Source organism: Eleutherodactylus coqui, chromosome 1 (assembly GCF_035609145.1).
Source record: "Eleutherodactylus coqui strain aEleCoq1 chromosome 1, aEleCoq1.hap1, whole genome shotgun sequence".
Classification (NCBI taxonomy): Eukaryota; Metazoa; Chordata; class Amphibia; order Anura; family Eleutherodactylidae; genus Eleutherodactylus; species Eleutherodactylus coqui.
Genome location: NC_089837.1, coordinates 258,746,974 through 258,761,784, shown reverse-complemented (window position 1 = coordinate 258,761,784; position 14,811 = coordinate 258,746,974). Strand labels below are relative to the sequence as shown.

Below are 14,811 nucleotides of genomic sequence, written 5' to 3'. Positions count from 1 at the left end.
CTAGATAAATTCCTTAAGGGGTCTAGTTTTCAAAATGGGGTCATTTGTGGGGGTTTTCTATGGTTTTGGGCGCTCAAGAACTCTACATGTGTGCTATGGGGCCTAAAAGGACTTCAAGCAAAATTTCTGTTTTGAAAGACACTGACTACTCCTTTCATTTTGGGCCCCGTTGTGGACTCAGATATAATAGGGCCACAATGGGTATATTTCTGAACACGGGAGAAATAGGGGTATCCATTTTGGGGTGTAAATCCTGATTTTCATGTAAACTATAGGAAAAAAATATGTCTTTAAAATGACAGATTTGCAAAAATATGAAATTTTACTTTTTCTCCTCTAAATTGAATTAATTCCTGAAAAAAAACTGTGCGGTCAAAATACTCATGACACCCCTCAGTGAATACATTAAGGGGTGTAGTTTTTAAAATTCGGGGGGGTATCTATTATTCTGACACTCATGAGCCTTTCCAATCTCGGCTTGGTATAGGAAAACAAAGTGTTCCTCAAAATGCTAAAAAGTAATGTTAAATTTGTACGTCTCCTAAATAGTTAAAAAAAAACGAAAGTTTTTCCAATGTGCGCCCAAAATAAAGTAAACGGGTGGAAATATAAATCTTAGCAAAAATTTCTATATTATGTTTGCACATATTTAAGATATTGCAGTTGGAAATGTGAAAAAATGACGATTTTTTCAAAATTTTCCCAATTTTGGCGCTTTTAATAAATAAACACAATTTCTATCGGTCTATTTTTTCCGCCTAAATGAAGCACAACATGTGGCGAAAAAACAATGTCAGAATCGCTTGGATATGCAAAACCTTTCTGGTGTTTTTCCATGTTAAAGTGACACATGTCAGATTTGCAAAATTTGGCCTGGTCATTAAGGCGCAAACAGGCTTGGTCACTAAGGGGTTAATACCTAAAGGTAATTTTACCCATGTGGTGGTTTTACTGCCCTATTTTTTCCTTCAGCTACCAAAATTATTTTTGCTGTGTTTTTTTCCAGTGACATATTGGGCTATTTTTTTAAATATCTTTTTCACTGACTTTTTTCCCGTTTTTAGTTTTATTAAGGGTAAAAGGCTAAAAAAAATGATTTGACTTTTCTAAATTTAATATATTTACGCTAAAATAAAGTATTGGAATGAGTTCCTCATTTACTTTCAGACTTTTAAAAATGTATGGTTTTGGATTACAGGGCACATATGGCGACGGTTTTGATTGGTGTCAGATTTGGGTTATTTTCTTTTTAATGTATGCATTTTTATTTTACTAAATTGATCTGATGTTCGCTATGCGAACATAAAATGTTTACCTCCATGTAGCAGTGCTGAGTGTGTGTACTTTCTTGTAGCAGTGCTGAGTGTGAGTACCTGTGTGTAGCAGTGCTGAGTGTGTATGCCTGCATGTAGCAGTGCTGAGTGTGTGTAGCAGTGATGAGTATGTGTGCCGGCATGTAGCAGTGCTGAATGTGTGTACCTGCATGTAGCAGTGCTGAGTGTGTGTGCACCTGCGTGTTACACTGCTGAATGTGTGTACCTGCATGTAGCAATGTTGAGTGTGTGTACCTGTTTGTAGTAGTGCTAAGTGTGTGTGTGTACCTGCGTGTGGCAATGCTGTGTGTTCCTGTTTGTACTAGTACTGAGTGTGTGTACTTGTTTGCACTAGTGCTAAATGTGTATGTACCTGCGTGTAGCAGTGCCAAATTTGTGTACTTTTGTGTAGCAGTACTGAGTTTGTGTACCTCTGTGTAGCAGTGCTGAGTGTGAGTACCTGCGTGTAGCAGTGCTGAAAGCATGTACCTGCATGTAGAAGTGCTAAATGTGGGTACCTTCGTGTAGCAGTGCTGAGTGTGTGTACCTGCATGTAGCAGTGCCTAATGTGTGTACCTGTGTGTAGCAGTGCTGAGTGTGCGTATGTACCTTCGTGTAGCAGTGCTGACTGTGTGTGTATGTACCTTCATGTAGCAATGCTGAGTGTGTGTGTATCTTCATGTAGCAGTGCTGAGTGTGTGTGTATCTTCATGTAGCAGTGTTGAGTGTGTGTGTGTGTACCTGCATGTAGCAGTGCTGAGTGTGTGTGTACCTGTGTGCAGCAGTGCTGAGTGTTTGTACCTGCGTGTAGCAGTGCTGAGTGTGTGTGTACCTGAATGTAGCAGTGCTGAGTATGTGTGTGTGTACCTGCGTGCAGCAGTGCTGAGTGTTTGTACCTACGTGTAGCAGTGCTGAGTGTGTGTGTATCTTCATGTAGCAGTGCTGAGTGTGTGTGTGTACCTGCATGTAGCAGTGCTGAGTGTGTGTACCTGCATGTAGCAGTGCTGAGTGTGTGTGTACCTGCGTGCAGCAGTGCTGAGTGTTTGTACCTGCGTGTAGCAGTGCTGAGTGTGTGTGTGTATACCTGCGTGTAGCAGTGCTGAGTGTGTTTGTGTACTTTCATATAGCAGTGCTGATTGTGTGTGTACCTGACCCTTCACTTCCTGTATTTTTCCTCTGACTGGACGCCATCTAGGAAGCCCTGCCAGCTCTCCCTATACAGATCCCCTGCTCTTACCTGATGGGGGTCTGCGGGGGGGGTCAGCACTGTGTCCCATCTATGGAGCAGAGGAGGAATGCAGCAATACTCAGAGAGCCTTCGGCAGAGAAGGGACGGGGAGTTCCGGAACCCCATGCAGGGGAGGACTCTGTTAGCGCTTGGGGAGCGCTTTCACCGGCTCTCTTTCTGGTCATGCCAACCTCTCCGGTGGATCAGCTGTGATCCAGGGGATGATTGATCTGCGGGTCCACGTGAAATAGTTGGTGAGAAGAACACCAATGAGCGGAGCTAACGGCTGTTCTCCTCATAGAAACGTCACTTAGCAGCGCGTCACTCTCCCTAACCGTGCGCTGCTGCACTTAGCTGCACACCTAGAGACTTAGCAATGGGAACTTTGACTTGCTGTAGCAAAATCTAATTTTAGGATTTTATGGTGGTGGTGAGAATGGTATAAATCCACTGTCAGCAAAATCAGCCACCAGAGGTCTCACAAAGGGGTCAAAGAATGGTGCAAGAAAAAGCATGTAGGCTTATTTATATTAGATTCTGTAATTTTTTTTACTTATTTATGTAACTATTTTTTTTACCATCTTTGAAGCCCATGAAGTTATATCAGACCCTTGTAGTGACAATAGTTACTGGCAGAGCTGATCAGGATCTGTAGGAGCCTGCAGCTCTGCTGTAACAGAGAGACCTGGCGGTCAAGTGATCACCAGTAGAGATGAGCGAGCGTACTCGGAAAAGCACTACTCGCTCGAGTAATTTGCTTTATCCGAGTATCGCTGTGCTCGTCCCTGAAGATTCGGGTGCCGGCACGGAGCGGGGAGCTGCAGGGGAGAGCGGGGAGGAACGGAGGGGAGATCTCTCTCTCCCTCTCTCCTGCCCGCTCTCCCCCGCTCCCCGCTGCGACTCACCTGTCAGCCGCAGCGGCACCCGAATCTTCAGGGACGAGCACAGCGATACTCGGATAAAGCAAATTACTCGAGCGAGTAGTCCTTTTCCGAGTACGCTCGCTCATCTCTAATCACCAGTTTACTTAGTGGATGAAAGCTTCCACTTTCACTTCTTAAAACACAGCGCTCATTGAGCACTGTGTACCCAGGAAAGAAGAAGGCAGAAGCAGTTAAAAACTCCTTTGGCCTCATGTCCATGGGGAAAATCAGGCCCGCCTCGGATTCTTCATGGAGAATCCCGCAGCGGGTCCCTCCTTTCTTGCGGACATGATGCTAAAAAATAAGAATTTACTTACCTGTCCAGATGCTGCGGACCTGCCCTCCGTCGCGGCTGGATCTTCTTTCTTCGGCCCGGCAGATGTACTTGGACACTCCATTTTTTTTAACTCCTGCTCTCCCGTGCTCCTGCGCACGGAGAGCAGAAATTCAGGCGCGGGTGTACCGTGTATCCGGACGGCTTCCATAGGCTTCAATAGAAGCCTGCGGGAGCTGTCCCCGCGGGACACCCCCACTAAAATGGAGCATGTCCCGGTTTTTTCCCCGCACACGCAATCCTCGCATGAAGGGGAAAATGACATCCACAGGTATTTCCTACCTGCGGGTTTTCAATGCATCCCTATGGGGCGCGGATCCGCGTGCGGGAAAAACGCTGCGGATTTAAAGTCACAATTATCCCATGGACATGAGGCCTAAGGGGGTTACAAAAATTAGTAACACAACTTTCTTTTAAGCGTTTTTAACCTATCCATGTTCAGTAAATGCTTTATCTTCACAACCACTTCCTGCACAGACAGGACAGATTGTTGTTCACAATTAAATAGAAGACACCTGTTAGCAACCAATAGAAAGGCATGAATCATGGTAGGAACTCTTAAAACTTTAGAAATATATTAAAATAAATAAGCCTGAGACTAATAGTAAATCTACCTTCCAGGTCTGGATGATTAATGTCTTAACTTCACTCCAGAAATGTTGAGCATTTGTACATTTTATGTGACAAGTCTGTCTTAGCATTGGTCTGTTGTTATAGGATTATACAGGAGGTGGACAAAAATATGCAAACACTGTACAAAATGCATGCCTTAAAATAAGTCTGTACATGTCTTATTGAAATATTATTTATAATCCCATATAATTTAAGTGGAGGTAATAAAACACAGATGCTACCCGAGCAACAAGGTTCCATTGGTCAGGGGTTTGAGCCACTCAGCTGTTGTTACCAGCTGGCTCTCAAAACCACCCAGAGCAGAGCAAGAGGTGAAATAAACACAAATTTAGCAGGAAAAACTCTCAGCCAAACAGGGGTCAAAGGGCGGCTCTGTTTTAATGGTTAATATCTAGAGATGAGTGAACGTACTCTTTCGAGCTTGATGCTCGATCGAGTATTAGGGTGCTCGAGATGCTCGTTACTCGAGACTAGCACCATGCGTTACTCGAGTCAATTCCATTTCCTTTCCTGCATGTTTAGCACCATTTTCTGGACAATAGACATGCAGGGAAGGCATTACAACTTCCTCCTGTGACGTGCCAGCCCTATCCCACCCCACTGCATTGAGTGGCTGGTGAGATCAAGTGACTGCCGAGTATTTAAAACGGTCCCGCCTGCGACTCGCCTCAGACACATGCTGGCAGAGATTAGGGAGAGTGCTGTTCCTGCTATAGGGAGAGTGTTAGGCTACTGTTAGTGTTTTCAAGAACCCTAACGGTCCTTCTTAGGGCGACATCTGACTGTGTGCATTACTGTTGTGGCTGCTGGGAGCAGTTTTGCACAAATGTTTTTTTTCTCATCTTGGGCTGTGCAGGCTATAGCGTTCTCAGTCTGCAGTCAATTATACAGAGTATAGGGGCAGTACTGATGAGGCAGGGACAGTGGTAGTGTAGAATCCTGTCAACAAGTACCCCCAAAAAGCTCCTTCTTAGGGCTACCTGTGACTGTGTGCATTTTACTGCGTGGCTGCTGGGAGTTGTAGTGCCTCACTATTACCCAACTAGGCCTTTTTGCAGCCTTGCGTATAATTTTGTTCGGACTGCAGTTACATAACTGCTGTGAGTCTCCAACTGCAGGCCAATAATTGCTTAATTTGTTACACCACTCTGTGTGTCCCGTCAACTTCACGCACAGCGTGCGGCAACAGCCCCTGATAGATGGAAAGATATATACGTGCTCTCTAGGCTGTTTGCTTTTACAATAAAATTTGAAAAAAAGCTCCTTCTTAGGGCTACCTGTGACCGTGTGCATTATACTGCGTGGCTGCTGGAAGTTGTAGTGGCTCACTATTATCCAGCTAGGCCTTTTTGCAGCCTAGCGTATAATTTCTTTCGGACTGCAGTGTGCGTTACATAACCGCTGTCAGCCTCCAACTGCATGCTAATAATTGCATAATTATTCAGACCGCTCTGTGTGTGCCGTCAACTTCACGCACAGCCTGCGGCGACAGCTCCTGATAGAGGGAAAGACATATACGCGCTCTCTAGGCTGTTTGCTTTTTCAATAAAATTTGAAAAAAAGCTCCTTCTTAGGACAACCTGTGACCGTGTGCATTATACTGCGTGGCTGCTGGGAGTTGTAGTGGCTCACTATTACCCAACTAGGTCTTTTTGCAGCCCAGCGTATAATTTTTTTCGGACTGCAGTATGCGTTACATAACCGCTGTCAGCCTCCAACTGCACGCCAATAATTGCATAATTATATCTGTATTATAATCTGTGTCTGCTCTATTCGTAATCCACCATGCTGAGGGGTAGGGGTAGGCCTAGAGGACGTGGACGCGGGCGAGGACGCGGAGGTCCAAGTGAGGGTGTGGGCACAGGCCGAGTTCCTGGTCCGGCTGCTGCTGGATTAGGAGAGAGGCAAGTTTCTGGGGTCCCCAGTTTCATATCACAATTATTGGGTCCACGTGGTAGACCTTTATTACAAACTGAGCAGTGTGAGCAGGTCCTGTCGGGGATGGCAGAAAATGCATCCAGCAATGTATCGACCACCCAGTCTTCTACGCCGTCCACTGCTGCAACTCTGAATCCTCTCGCTGCTGCTCCTCCTTCCTCCCAGCCTCCTCACTCCATGAGAATGACACATTCTGATGAGCAGACAGACTCCCAGGAACTGTTCTCGGGCCCCTGCCTTGATAGGGAAAAAATGGTTCCTCTCTCAGCTGAGGAAATTGTCGTGACCGATGCCCAACCTTTGGAAAGCTCCCAGGGTCCGGGTGATGATGCTGGGGAGTTCCGGCAACTGTCTCAAGAGCTTTCAGTGGGTGAGGAGGTCGATGATGATGAGACACAGTTTTCTATCTGTGAGGTAGTAGTAAGGGCAGTAAGTCCGAGGGAGGAGCGCACAGAGGATTCGGAGGAAGAGCCGCTGGACGATGAGGTGACTGACCCCACCTGGTTCGCTAAGACAACTGAGGAGAGGTCTTCAGAGGGGGAGGCAAGTGCGGCAGCACGACAGGTTGGAAGAGGCAGTGCGGTGGCCAGGGGTAGAGGCAGGGCCAGAGCGAAGAATACCCCAACTGTTTCCCAAAGCGCCCCCTCGCGCCAAGCCACCCTGCAGAGGCCTAGGTCTTCAAAGGTGTGGATGTTTTTCAGTGAGAGCGCGGACTACCGACAAACAGTGGTGTGCAACCTGTGTCGGACCAAGATCAGCCGGGGAGCCACCAGTACCAGCCTCACCACCACCAGCATGCGCAGGCATATGAGGGCCAAGCACCCCACAAGGTGGGACGAAGGCCGTTCACCGCCTCCGGGCCGCACCACTGCCTCTCCCCCTGTGCCCCAAGCTGCCACTCAGATCCAACCCCCCTATCAGGACACAGGCACGAGCGCCTCCCGGCCTGCACCCACACCCTCATCTCCGCTGTCCTCGGCCCCATTCAGCAATGTCTCACAGCGCAGCATCCAGCTGTCGCTAGCTCAAGCGTTGGAGCGCAAGCGCAAATACGCCGCCACGCACCCGCATGCTCAAGCATTAAACATGCACATTGCCAAATTGATCAGCCTGGAGATGCTGCCGTACAGGCTTGTGGAAATGGAGGCTTTCAAAACATGATGGCGGCGGCGGTCCCACGCTACTCAGTCCCCAGTCGCCACTATTTTTCCCGGAGTGCCGTCCCAGCCCTACACCAGCACGTCTCCCGCAACATCAATCGCTCCCTCACCAACGCGGTTACTGGGAAGGTCCACTTAATCACAGACACGTGGACAAGTACTGGTGGGAGGGGCCACTATATCTCCTGACGGCACATTGGGTGAATTTGGTGGAGGCTGGGACCGAGTCAGAGTCTGGGACCGCACACGTCCTACCCACACCTAGAATTGCGGGTCCTTCCTCGGTTCTCTTATCTGCGGCGGTCTATGCCACCTCCTCTAAACCCTCCCCTCCCTCCTCCTCCTACGCAACTTCTACCACTCAATTAAGAAAAGTGAGCAGCACGTCGCCAGCAGTTGGTGTGGTGCGGCGCGGCAGCACAGCGGTGGGCAAGCGTCAGCAGGCCGTGCTGAAACTACTCAGCTTAGGTGACAAGAGGCACACAGGCCCCCGAGCTGTTGCAGGGTCTGACTGAGCAGACCGACCTCTGGCTTTCGCCGCTGAGCCTCCAACCGGGCATGGTCGTGTGTGACAATGGCTGTAACCTGGTGGCGGCTCTGCAGCTTGGCAGCTTCACACACGTGCCATGCCTGGCCCACGTCTTCAATCTAGTGGTTCAGCGGTTTCTGAAAAACTACCCGCACTTGTCAGACCTGTTCGGCTGTTGTGCGACGTGCCCACACGGTGGAATTCTATACTCCACATGTTGGCCAGGCTGTATGAGCAGCGTAGAGCATAGTGGAATACCAACTCCAACATGGGCGGCGTAGTGGGAGTCAGCCTCCCCAATTCTTTACCGAGGAGTCGGCCTGGATGGCAGACATCTGCCAGGTCCTCGGAAACTTTGAGGAATCTACCCAGATGGTGAGCGACAATGCTGCAATCATTAGCATCACCATTCCCCTGCTATGCCTGCTGAGAAGTTTGCTGCAAAGCATAAAGGCTGACGCTTTGCGGTCGGAACAGGAGACGGGGAAAGAGAGTATGTCGCTTGATAGTCAGAGCTCCCTCATGTCTATATCTCAGCGCGTTTTGGAGTAGGCGGAGGAGGAAGAGGGGGAGGAGCAGGAGGAGGAGGGGGAAGAGACAGCTGGGCCCACTGCAGAGGGTACCCATGCTGCTTGCCTCCTATCTATTCAGCGTGTATGGCCTGTGGACGAGGAGGAGGAGGATCCTGAAAGTGATCTTTGTTACGATCGTGTGGGCAACCTAGGCATGGGAGCCCACACGATCGCACCCAAAAAGGGATGAGGGATAGAATGGGAAGGGACGCACACAGGTAGCACAAGGGTCACACAGGATTCACATAGGTTTCAGGCAACTGACCCTGTACTACGCGGGAGGATGGCATGGCACTACCTAAGCAGGGAACATTGCCCCAATAAGGGCAGCCCAGCGGTCTTCGGATCTGGGCCCTAACTGATCCTAGGAGCCACGCCACAGACAAGACACATACACATGCCACATGACAGAGACAGAAGACACAGCATACAGCAGCCACAATGCAACCAATAGAAATAGATGAGCTGAATATGAATACCAGGTATTGGTTGACATTTTGTACAAAACATGAAAGCTAGCGGGCCTAGTCCCTACGCTAACCAGGAGTCCAGCAGAATAGGACAGAGTTCACACAGAAAGCTGCAACAGGACAGGACACCGATAGCAGGTCACGCAGTAAACTGATACGAAACTGACAGAATTTAAATGTACAAACGGACATGAACCAGCAAGACAGAAATCACTCAGCAAAGCTTGCAACAGGACAGAACAGAGCACTGTACACACAGCCAGCTGCATCAGGAACAGGACAGGGTACAGGGCACACAGCCAGACAGACTCCACTCAGAGATCACATGCACACAGATGAAACTCACAGCAAGTCTATGGGTCCTCATACAGGGGGAATAGACAGTCAGCTACAACAAGCTCACATAGGGAACCGTGTCAAGTTACACCAACTGACACCCAGAATAAGACATAAGACCTTTGGAGGCTGCACCTGTACAGGGGGAAGGAAAAGGGGGCTGCATGTACTGCAGACTAGGACTACAGGTGTCCAAACAATCTTGGGGAAGCAGAGAGACAATAGACCTACTTGCAAACACAGATCAGAGTGGGAACAAGCTGAACATGACTGATAAGTTACAGGACACAGAAGTAACATGAGTGCTCACCCTAGGGTCCAGCCAGACTGACCAGGAGCTGGGTTTATATGTGAGCACAGATCCAGGAGATTGGCTAGCAGGAAGTACCACACCCAGCCAGCTCAATTAACCCTCAACCACCTGACTGTGCTGCTAGGAGTACATAGTACAACAAATCCCAGCAGCACATGTAACAATCTTCCTAGTGAGCACAGCGATGTGTTGCGTACTGGTACCCTGGCACACATGGCAGACTTCATGTTAGGCTGCCTTTCTCGTGACCCTCGCGTTAGACGCATTCTGGACACTACGGATTACTGGGTGTACACCCTTCTCGACCCACGGTATAAGGAGAACCTTTCCACTCTCATTGCCGAAGAGGAAAGGGGTTCGAGAGTGATGCAATTCCACAGGGCCCTGGTGGACAAACTGATGGTAAACTTCCCATCTGACAGCGTTTGCGGCAGAAGGCGCACTTCCGAGGGCCAAGGAGCAGGGGAGGTGCGGAGATCAGGCAGCATGTTCAGCGCAGGCAGGGGAACACTCTTCAAGGCCTTTGCCAGCTTTATGGCTCCCCAGCAAGACTGCGTCACCACTCCCCAGTCAAGGCTGAGTCGGAGGGAGCACTGAAAAAAGATGGTGAGGGTGTACGTAGCCAATTGTACCACCGTCCTCCGTGATACCTCAGCTCCATACAACTATTGGGTGTCAAAGCTGGACACGTGGCACGAACTTGCGCTGTATGCCTTGGAGGTGCTGACTTGCCCTGCCGCTAGTGTCTTGTCAGAGAGGGTGTTTAATGCAGCTGGGGGAATCATAACGGACAAGGGTACCCGCCTGTCAACTGCCAGTGCCGACATGCTTACACTCATAAAGATGAACAAAGCCTGGATTTTCCCAGACTTCTCTTCTCCACCAGCGGAGAGCAGCGGAACCTAAAGATTCTTTTCACTGCAACCGCAGATAAAAGCACTCTTCTCTATCACTGGGAAAACAGGGCATTTCTCTTTGTTAATCTGTCTCTGACATTAGTCCTCCTCCTGCTACTCCTCCAGAAACAACATGTCATCGCGCCGAACGGCCAATTTTTCTGTGGCCCAAAAGGCTCATCTACATCTACCAATGTTTTTACAATTTTGCTAAGTTTCAAAAGTATTGAGACTGTAACATAAACCAATTTTTTTAACAGGGCTGCCTCCAGGCTCTGTTACAAATTAAGCAACAGTGAGCTGTATCTTTAAAAAAATGTTTATGGGTTTCACCTGCCCTCTCGGTTGATAAATTTTTCAGAGGTACACTTGTACTCTTGGTACACTAATTTTTCAGGCCCACACCTACACTCTTATCCAACTAATTTTTCCGGCCTTCGCCTACGCTCATGGTATCCCAATGTTTCAGAAGTAGGCCTATACTATTACTAGAGAAATTTTACTGGGGTCAGCCTGCCTGCCTATACTTCTGCTACAAGAAAGTTACAGGGGTCTGCCTATACTGCTGCCACTTACATGTTACAAGGGTCTGCCTATACTGCTGAACTTGAATGTTACAGGGCTCTGCCTATACTTCTGCCACGTAAATGTTACAGGGGTCTTCCTATACTGCTGCCACAAGGATATTACTGGGGTCTGCCTATACTGCTGCCACGTTAATGTTACAGGGGTCTGCCTATACTTCTGCTACAGAAATGTTACTGGAATCTGTCTATAGTGTTACTACAGAAATGTTACAGGGGTCTGCATATACTTCTGCTACAAAACTGTTACTGGGGTCTGCCTATACTGCTGCCATGTACATTTTACAGGGGGCTGCCTATACTTCTACTACAGAAATGGTGCTGGGGTCTGCCTATACTGCTGCTACAGAACTGATACTGGGGTCTGCCTATACTGTAGCTACATAAATGTTACTGGGGTCTGCCTATACATCTGCCACATAAATGTTACAGGGGTCTGCCTATACTGCTGCTACAAAAATGTTACTGGGGTCTGTCTATACTTTAACAACAGAAATGATGGTGGGGTCTGCCTATACTGCTGCTACAGAAATGATACTGGGGTCTGCTGATACTGCTGCTACATAACTGTTACTGGGGTCTGCCTATACTAGTGCCACATTAATGTTAAAGGGGTCTGCCTATACTGCTGCCACTTAAATGTTACAGGAGTCTGCCTATACTTCTGCTACAAGAATGTTACTGGGGTCTGCCTATACTTCTGCCACGTAAATGTTACAGGGGGTCTGCTTATACTCCTGCTACGAAATGTTACAGGGGTCTGCCTATACTGCTGCTACATAACTATTACTGGGGTCTGCCTATACTTCTGCCACATTAATGTTAAAGTCGTCTGCCTATACTGCTGCCACTTACATGTTACAGGAGCCTGCCTATACTTCTGCTACAAGAATGTTACTGGGGTCTGCCTATACTTCTGCCACGTAAATGTTACAGGGGGTCTGCTTATACTGCTGCTACGAAATGTTACAGGGGTCTGCCTATACTGCTGCTACATAACTGTTACTGGGGTCTACCTATACTTCTGCCACATAAATATTACTAGGAGGTCTGCGTATACTTCTGCTACTAAAATGTTACTGGGGTCTGCCTATACTTCTGCCACGTAAATGTTACAGGGGTCTGCCTATACTTCTGCTACAGAAATGTTGCAGGGGTCTGCCTATACTTCTGCTAATGAAATGTTACTGGGGTCTGTCTATACTGTTACTACAGAAATGTTATTGGGGTCTCCCTAGACTTCTGCAACATAACTGTTAGTGGGGTCAGCTTATAGCTGTGCTACAGGAATATTACAGGGGTCTGTGTATACTATGGGTGCACTAAATCTTCCTATCGCGGTGTTCTACCTATCTGGCCCCCCAAAAAATCACGACTGACTAGGGCATGGATTGTGGGCCGAGGCCAACATGTACTTCCCCCTTACGTAACCTCAGCTATCCAGGGCACTGCAATGGGATTTCTTTATGCATCGTCTGTGTGTTCCTGCTAGCCACCCATGCTGTGGGTGCACACAGACTTGCCATAGCGGAGTTGTACCTGCCTGGCACCTAAAAAAAAAAACAGAATGTCTAGGACATGGAGTGTGGGCCGTAGCCAACATGTATTTCCTGTCACGTAACCTCAGCTATCCGGGGCACTGCAATGGGATTTCTTTATGCACCGTTTGTGTGTTCCTGCTAGCCACCCATGCTGTGGGTGCATACAGACTTGCCATAGTGGAGTTGTACCTGCCTGGCACTTTAAAAAAAAAAATTGAATGTCTAGGGCATGGAGTGTGGGCCGCAGCCAACATGTATTTCCTCTCACGTAACCTCAGCTATCCGGGGCACTGCAATGGGATTTCCTTATGTACCGTCTGTGGGTTCCTGCTAGCCACCCATGCTGTGGGTGCACACAGACTTGCCATAGCGGAGTTGTACCTGCCTGTCCCCAAAACACTAACAGACTTGGGTAGGATGCAGACTGCAGATGGTTTACCCCTTGCGTTGTCGATGAGGTATCCGACACCCAAACAGAATGAGTTGTGTGTGGACACATGGAGTCCCCATTGCTATGTCACTAGCAGCACCTTGGGCCACACAAGGTGTTTGCTGGGACAGAGGCTGACCCAGGGCCCGCTCACATACTTCCCACACCGAGTATTGCTGCATTGTGGAGATGTGTAGAAGTGCTGGGCTGGCAGCGGACTCCCCTTTATGCCCACATTTGCAGCTCATGACGGAGGTGGCACAGGATTAGAATGAAGATCGAATGTCAATCTATTATCAATTCTCAATAGCATTGTGGGCTATTGCCCCCCCTCCTTTCAAAGAGGGTCTCTACCTGGCCCTGCCAACCCTCTGCAGTGTGTGCCTCCGGTTCCTCCTCATGGCAGACGCACTTATAAATAGACATGAGGGTGGTGTGGTTATGAGGCCAGCGTGTGGCATGAGGGCCGCTGAAGGCTGCCGCAGGGACACTTTTGTGTGCGCTGAGTCATGCGGGAGGGGGGGGGGGGTTGGGCAGCATGTAACCCAGAAGAAGAGGCAACGGTGTGTCCCGCAGGCGGCGATTGTGCTTGGTTGGAGGTAGTGTGGTGCTTAGCTAAGGTGTGCCTTGCTAAAAAGGGTTTGTCCGAAGTAAAAATTGTTAGGGGGATCCACTCTTGCCGCTATTGTGGCTTAATAGTGAGACCTGGGAACCTGAGATGCAGCCCTGCATGTTGCCCCTCGCCCGCCCTCTCCGTTTCTGTGTCGTTTCCATCACTTTCGTAGGTTTTGCAGATTTACACAAATGAAAACCTTAGCGAGCATCGGTCATATACAAAAATGCTCGAGTCGCCCATTGACTTCAATGGGGTTCGTTACTCGAAACGAACTCTTGAGCATCGCGGAAAGCTCGACTCGAGCAACGAGCACCCGAGCATTTTGGTGCTCGCTCATCTCTATTAATATCCCATGCATTTCGTATAGTGTTTCCATATTTTTGACCACCCCCTGTATATCAGGAAATGTTATTCACAAATGTTTTGCTCCCCCCAAAAATGTTTCCTTTATTTGCCTTTACTCTCAATAAAATGTATTTGATGGTTTCTTATAAATTAGTGAAGAAAATAGCGCATAGTAAAGTAACAAGAGCCCTGGAATTGCATCTATATATCTTTACATCCTCTGTATAACTGTACACTACCAGATACACATTCCATTCATTTCTCCAGCTATTGACATTCCTAAGGCCAGTCCTTTGGGTCCTGGCCATGGTTAAAAGGAAATCAACTAATTTAAATCTATGCTGCTCTCTTTAATTTGCAAGTTTAGGACCTGAACATAAACATCCGTTATTGCTATCTAAGAGACAGGCATTAGGATAAATGTGAAGAATAACAAAGCCGCTCTGCCCCAGAGCCAAAATCTGACAAGACTTGAATTACAGAAACATTGCTCACTGACTCCAGTATGTAACTGGGAACCGTCCCTACAAGCCACTAGCAGTTCAGCTGAGAGGCAGAGAAGCTGTAAGTATCTATCTTCAGTATGACTTTTGGAACATGTATTGCAATGTACTGAAGTTAGAACTGTAGATAAGTTGATACTACTTTCA

At 48.2% G+C, this 14,811-nt stretch overlaps 1 protein-coding gene across 2 annotated transcripts in view; it reads left to right on the top strand.

Annotated features, from left to right (window-relative positions):
• The window catches only part of FHL5 (four and a half LIM domains 5), a 134,437-nt gene that overhangs the window by 41,971 nt on the left and 77,655 nt on the right, over positions 1-14,811 (top strand). Inside the window, exon 1 of one of the 2 annotated variants that reach the window (XM_066608243.1) lies at positions 14,458-14,725. The exons of the other annotated variant lie outside the window; for it this stretch is intronic. The gene's annotated coding sequence lies outside the window, so the exon portion shown is untranslated. Of the gene's footprint in view, positions 1-14,457; positions 14,726-14,811 lie in introns of those variants that run through there. 2 annotated transcript variants of the gene reach the window in all.